This window comes from Gavialis gangeticus, unplaced genomic scaffold (genome assembly GCF_001723915.1).
Source record: "Gavialis gangeticus isolate Ggan-Ray unplaced genomic scaffold, GavGan_comp1, whole genome shotgun sequence".
Classification (NCBI taxonomy): domain Eukaryota; kingdom Metazoa; phylum Chordata; order Crocodylia; family Gavialidae; genus Gavialis; species Gavialis gangeticus.
Genome location: NW_017729004.1, coordinates 8,460,458 through 8,467,865, shown reverse-complemented (window position 1 = coordinate 8,467,865; position 7,408 = coordinate 8,460,458). Strand labels below are relative to the sequence as shown.

The window sequence follows — 7,408 nt, the reverse complement described above, 5'->3', positions numbered from 1 at the left end:
CCTTTAGCCTTTGGTGAACCTGACAAAGATATTCAGATTCAACAGTGAATTAACTCGCAGAGAAAATACTAATGCAGGAAAACAGAGAGTGACTTTTATAAGCAAGACGTTAGACAGGGACTTGGGAGATCTGGGCCTAGTTCTCAACTTTTATCAAAGCCTCTCTGTGTGAATACAGGCAAGTCACCTGGGGCCAGATCCTGTCCACCTATTGGGCATTCAACCCCATTCAAGGCCTGAACATCCGTTTATGCAAGGGTATCCTATGTCTGCCTGCCCCCCTCCAGGCCAGATTCGGACCACAGGGCTCCTTGTAGGCTGGATCCAAGCTGACCTCCAGCAGGAAGCACCTGAAATACAGGGCTTTACACTACTGTCACTTGTCCTACCACTGAAATGAGTCCATAGCGGGGGACCATTCTTGGACATACTGCGGTGGAGCGAGTGACACCAGCATTTAGCCCCCACGGCTCCCTAAGCCACCATGTCACTGTGCCGCTGAACTCCCAGCCCTTCCAGGAGTCCCACAGTTCGTCCGCCCCTGTATCCACGTATCTTCTCCTTGTAACCCCCCATCATCTGAATACGGAGTCACAAAAGCAGCGAGGATGAGGAAGAACCTCTCTCCTCTTGCATTTCAAGGACTTGAGCAGGTTGGAATAGGATCGAACTTGAGAACTTGAAGTTTATTTTTGAGCCTAATAGGTGGAGTAGAAGTAGACCTTAATCCCGCTGTGTTTCAGTCCCTGTCTATCAAATAGAGATGATGGTAGTAACACTTGCTTCCCCCACTCCTTGGGTTACATTCTCAATTTAGACGGTAAGCTCTTTGGGGCAGGTACTGTTTTTAACTAGTAGTTATTTCAGCATTTAGCATTATCGGGCCCTAATCAGGTTGAAGCTGGTAGTCATTGCCACAATACAAATAATAGTACAAGGGAAGCTGTACTCAGTTAGGATATTTTAATTAACAGGGGCTCTTTTTGGTTCCAATGTGCTCACATCACGTGTGACTATTTTGCATTTGGGGGGTTGAGTGTACCCCCAGTAGTAAGTGAAGCCTGGCGAAAACCACTTGTTTTCATGTGTTCACTTTGGTTTGCATTAACTTAGTTTATAAAGAGTTTATCTCATCTTGGTAGGTAGAGCCATAGGTCTTCATGATAAGTGTGGACAGCAAGTTGTTTCCCCATAGAGATCCTTTGCAATGCAGACATCACCCTGCCAGGAGCATTACACAGGAGCAAGGTGAATTATACCCTGGGCGAGTGGGGTTACAGTTTTCTTCTGTGCATCTATGATTAGGTCAAATCTAATTACTGCATTCACTTGTAAGGATATTAATGTCAGAGATGTCCAGGGAAAACTCATTGCTACACTGGTTCACTGTGCTGGACATACGAACTGTGAATCAATCGTATTGACCTTAGGCTTCACGTATGAAAGATTGAACTGGTCTTTTGAGAATCACTGAAGTTGCCATCACTGTTATTTATTGTTTTTTGTTTTGGAGATGCTCTGGATTACATTGCTGATAGAAACTCTTCAGGAAGCTTTGCAGTCACAGTCTTCTGAAGTTCATTTGTTTTTGACTTTGGCCTTCTAAAGTGATGGGAAAAAAACACCCGCTGATTTTAATGCTGTCAAACATCTTCCAAACAGAAGCAAATAGTGAAGCCTTTTGGGTGTGGTGTCTCAGCAGACAGGGAATCAGTTATTCAGGGTCTAGGTATGTTCTTTGTATAATTGTGGGGTTTTTTCACATTATCTGGACCAATCTTTGTGGGCAGAGGTGATCACAAACAGCGCACACACGCACCTTTCTTTCAGAGATTGCAAGCTAAACACCAACAACACTTTCCCAAACACCCACACTGCCCCACGAATCAATCATAGTTGAGGAGATTAAAGCGGAGAATAAACTCCTTTGCTACTGGCAACAGCTGCCCACAGAGAAACAGCAGCACAGCATCTCTTCAAAGACAGTGGGCTTCTTGAATGCTAAGAAAAAAGACCTTGTACAGCTATGTGCAAGTGCTACCTGGCAACCCTTGCTGTAACGATGCTACTAGATTTCAAAGGTAGGAAGCATCATTTCCATGACGGACTGGAAATTTTCATTCATTTCTGCCTGTAGACCTTACAACAAGTTATCTTCTGACACCAATATATTGGAAATTTATATTTTCATAGATTCATAGATTAAGGGTCGGAAGGGACCTAGTAGATCTTCTAGCCCGACCCCCGCCAGGGCGGGAGAACAACAAAAAACCCCAAAAAGAGACGGGACTCAAATGAGTCCAGTCAGGTAGGCATCCAGCCTCTTCTTAAAGACCCCCAGGGTAGGGGCCAGCACCACTTCCCTTGGAAGCTGGTTCCAGCTCCTAGCCGCCCTAACTGTGAAGTAGTTAAACAGTAGCTAGCATGAGAGCATAAGTATTTTTTTAACTGCAGTATAAAACCGTTAAAAAAAATTATGTAGGCACATGAGAAGGAATTCATACAAGAGCCACGAGTTAGGAAGGAGTCATTTAAGAGGAACCACATACAGCTAATATCTGAGCATCTCTTCCCCATACTGTATGGGCACCCTCTCATCATCAAGACTCAGCCACAACCACATAACCATGGCAGGTGTGCAACAAGGATTGATTTACTCTTTGTGTGGCCTCCTTTTACAATATATATAGATTCATTATCAATTGTTTCACTAGGTTTTTTTTTTAAGACTATAGAGCGTACATCACACCCACCATTCTTTGGACTCAGTCAGACAGATGAAAGTCCCTCTGTCTTTAATAACAATTTTAATGCTGGATTTAAACAGAGCCCAAGCTCTCTTGTGTATAGGGTGCATTGCTATTGCGATCTAAAGAGAGTCCTGTTTTGCTCTGCCAAAAAATGCCTGCAGTACAGTAGCCCTACTGGCTTGAGGTGGGGACACCTGAATAAAATCCATTATAAATTTGTTTTGCTTCATTGGGTGATAGAAGAGCTTTGACAAAAGATGAAAGCAGTGCCATCTGTTACACTGAAACACTAGATCCTGGAGAGAGAGAGAGAAAAAAAAAAAAAAGAGGAGAGAAATACAACTCACCAAGATAACTCCTGCTATAAGAAAAACACAAATAATATATATTGGCTTTCTACAGCACTTTTCATCAATAGCTTTCAAAGCACCTTACAAAAGAAGCAAATATTATTATTTCCATCTTACCCATAGGGAAAATCCTGGCACCAGACAATGAAATGAAGTTTTCGGTCAAACAGGTGGCTTCTGATAGCCCTGTGAATAGACCCATGTCCCATTGTACTAGGCCACACAAGTGACACTGCTCCACAGAAGAGAATAGCTTGATTTTTCTTTCTCAAGACATCTATTCATAGGGTTTGGCACCATCATTATACATCCATTTATAGAGAATTTAGAAATGCGAACAAACCCCATCTTTTTTGGAAACCTTGTCTCCAGGTTTGAAATTTTGCCACTGCTTCATGTTCCTTAGGATAACGATTGGGAGACTTTAGAGATGGGGGGAAAAAGTTCATCCAGCCTTGGAGTCCTCCACCTTTTCCATGTTGCCAATCCCTTTGTAAATTAAAGCAGCCATACAGGCTTAAAAAAGAGAGCAGGGCATCGTTAAAGACAGCTTCATGAAGATCTCTCTGCAATGTGCACCAGCCATCAAAAATGCAGCAAGATATTAAACTGGATAAGAAACATGTAAGTGGATAATAGAGAGCATATTGTAATGTCTTTGTATGAGATGCAGCCTTATCTGCTTGCTATAGGAGACTCGCACCTTCCTTTGACACACCTGGCACTGGCTGCTGTCAGAGACGGGACATAGGACAAGATGAATCATAGGGCTGATCCAAGAGGTTAGTTCTTACAATCTGATAAAATTTTACTTGGAGCTTTCATGGTATCATGCACTTGGTCTCAATGGAGGTAAGTTGAAACTGGTCTCACTTTTGACTTCCATGGGTTAGAAGTCAGTGGAGCTTCACCCATTGACAACAATTTAGCTTGTTATACCTAGTATTTTCAGTACAAATCTTGGAGGGTCACCATTAAAATCAGAGTTCACTGCACAGTTTTAAACACAATGCTCCAGATCGAATGATCAGTTGTATTCCTGGCAGGAGTATGGACCAATAAAACCTAAATCAAAGGCAGAAAGCTGTGATAAACAGTGAATTTAGGAACAAATGCTTTATTGGGCTCCCAATCTTATAAAAGAGAAGGAAGAAAAGTGAAAAACAATTAGTATTTTGAGCACAGCAAGGTTTGCCAAGCAGTTTGGGTGAGTTACTGTTATTTGTTCCAACAACTTTCTCTCCAACCTGCCATTCAGATCTAGGAAATCAGTAGAAGAAGATTACTTTTCCAGTCTGTGGGTACAATGGAGGTTGATTTAAGAGCAAATTCATGCCCCTATAAAAGGACTGGTAGCTGCTGAACTGCTGCATTTGATTGTGTAGTGTGTCATTATTGTATATGCCTGAAGATTACATACAGGGGGCTAGGACTTTAAAAATTAAGGTTTAGAATACAGTCTCTTCTAGCTTTTTTGTGGTTGAACTCAACCAAATACCCAATAGCAGGAGAAATTCACCTTCTTTTGCAGTAGACTAAAGGACAAATGATTCGAGTACAGCATCCGTTGGAAGAACACTTGATTCAGGTCCTTTTTCATTAAAATGCTGGATTCCCAGGAGCTGCGACAGGACCGGGCCTCAGGATGACCCATCAGAAACATGGTGTCCACTGTAGAGATTCATCCAGTAACCTTTCTAAAAGGACAGTAAACTAAAAGAATCAGAGTCCTTTACAAAAAGCAATGGCAGCCAACAAAAGGAGTTACCATCAGCCCTCCAGGTTGTATATCAGCCTATTACATAATGTATTTACCCTTAAAAGCTCGCAGAGTGCATTGTAAGCTAAACTTGGGGATTATACGAAATGTGGTGGGATAAGAAAGTGGATATGTCTGCATGCTGTTCAGCGTGATATGAAGCAATTCTGTTCTGCTGGCCACACTACTGATGGCTCGGTTTAAAATGGCACAAGGACTCAAGTCCCGAAATCTTAAAGAAATGCTCTCTTGACTAATAGGAAACACCCTAGAAAGATGGACCGAACACTTCAGAAATGCGCTCAACCCAGAATCCTTGAAAAGTAACAGCTGCTGAACCGTTGCCTCAACAGGCTGCAAAAAGCACGTCCGTGCCATGGAGACTTGAGTAGAAGAATCTGAAAACAGAAGCCAAATGCTCCCTAATGGCAAAGCATCAGGAACTGATGGGATCCCTGCCAAAAACTATAAGGCTTGTAGTGGCCTGGTCACGCAACAACTGACACAGCTCTTTTAATACAGATCAGGGAAATGATTCTACAGGAATTCAAAGATTTACACATTTACAAGAAGATGGGTAATTGGATTGTGTTTTACAAACATTGGGCGCGTGGTTGTTGGCAGGATTGTTTGCTAGAATTATGCTAAACTGATTTACAATCCATATGGCTGGAAACAACAAAAATCTTCCCTGTTTGTCCGTGCAGCTTTAGGCAAGGAAAAGGAATAAGAGATGTGATAGCTGAGGCACATCCGTTTCAAGAGACGTGAAGGGAGCAAAACAAGGACCTGTCTTGTGTTTTGGCTGACTGCCACAAGGCATGTGATCCTATGAAAAGAGAAGGTGTGTGGAAGCCTTTCTCGACACATGGATATCCCAACCAATTTATATCCGCGATGAAGCAATTCATGATGTCGTGAAGATAACCGTATCAAACCAAGAGTGTTAAAATAAGCATTCTTTCTTGCACCCACCCTCTTTAGCATTTTGTTGACACCTGAATCCAAATTATAATTCAGACTGATGGAAGTCTGTTTAATTTGAAGCAACTGCAAGGGAAGATTGGAGGCATTGTTGAATTTGTACACAGGGTTTTTGTTCACTGATGATTGTGTTGTTGTTTGCTCATTTCTAGCAGGCTATACAAACCATGCTAGATTACCTATAAATGCATGTTAGCTTTTCAGATTGGTAATTAAATCCAAAAAAAATCATCGCTTCTCCTTCAGTTTGCTCTTTAAACATTACCAGAAGTCGAAATTGTTGGACCTGAGCTCCAGCCAGTTGTCAGAGGTGAGGAATAGACCTTGCATTTGCACCTGGACAAGTTATACCTGTATTTTGTCCCAAAATAGAAATATCCTGGGATTGGCATGCACACACATCACCCTTCCAATCAGGGTTTAGTGAGAGGCTGAATATCTTTCTTTTTTTCTGCCATTGATTCACTGATTCAATCCTGGAATAATCATTAGAGGCACGCTTTGCCATGTCCTGGTGTAAATTGCTAGTCATTTTTATCTTGTAACCTTTTTCGGATTTATCTCAGGACAACAGACATGGATGTGTACGATTGCACTTTGTCCTACAGGACAAAGACAATGCTTGTTTGTAGCCTGACTCTCTAGCCTAGTTAACAGGGCACTAACCTGTGCTGGTGGAGACTAGTCCATGTCACGTTATAATGAAATATAATATAATACGAATATAAACGTACATAAAAATATACATAATATACAAGCAGACTAGGAGCCCCAGATCACAGGTAAGACAATAACATTTTCTAACATGGACAGTGCCTTAAGAAAAACAACAGTATCTTGCCCAGTAGGGTCTCAGTCTTAGATTTGCGGCGGCTTTGTGCTGGCTAACATGTTACTAGCAACTAGAAATGGGAGTGTAGTATCTAGACACGTATATAAGCCAACCAGAAAATTTATGGCTAGTCTGATGTCCTCCCTGGTAGCTGTTACACTGTTTGTCACATCACTGCAGGGATTGGTACTAAACCTGTTAGAGTTAATACTGAGGATGTTATGATACACATTGAACAAATACACTAAAGCCTCTGGGAGCTCTTGCATGATAGATGAATAATTTTTAATTATATCCCTGTCTCATCGGGGATATATATCCCTTCAGGTCATTGGAGAAGTACCATAAACACTAGCTGTGGAAGATCCCCCAAATCCAGCGGGAAGATAGACACAATAACATTAGCATCCTCTTACAAGCAAGCACCACAAGCATCAAAGTGATCATTCAACATCAACGTCACTGAGCTGGCCATGTCATCCCCTGAAGCAAGTTTTATTCTTCCAGTTCAGCCAAGGCGTATGCTCAAGAGGAGGGCAGAGAAAGTGTTTCGAGGACATTCTCAAGGCCAACTTGGAAACATGGAAAATCAACATCAACGCGTGGGAGACTATTGCCCAGGACTGCCCCAAATAGAGGAAAAATCTGCTGCAAGGATCTCTGTACTTTGAAGCCTTATGATGACAACAGGAGAAAGAGAAGTGAGAGCAGCAGAAACAGTGTCGCAGACCGA

The 7,408-nt window shown here is 42.0% G+C and overlaps 1 long non-coding RNA gene across 1 annotated transcript in view; it reads right to left on the bottom strand.

The window, feature by feature from the left end:
* LOC109291476 overlaps positions 1-4,031 on the bottom strand; it is a 9,957-nt gene extending 5,926 nt beyond the window's left edge. Inside the window, exon 1 of the long non-coding RNA XR_002095852.1 lies at positions 4,020-4,031. This is a non-coding gene — a long non-coding RNA (uncharacterized LOC109291476). The remainder of the gene's footprint in view (positions 1-4,019) is intronic.
* Positions 4,032-7,408: the final 3,377 nt, after the last annotated feature.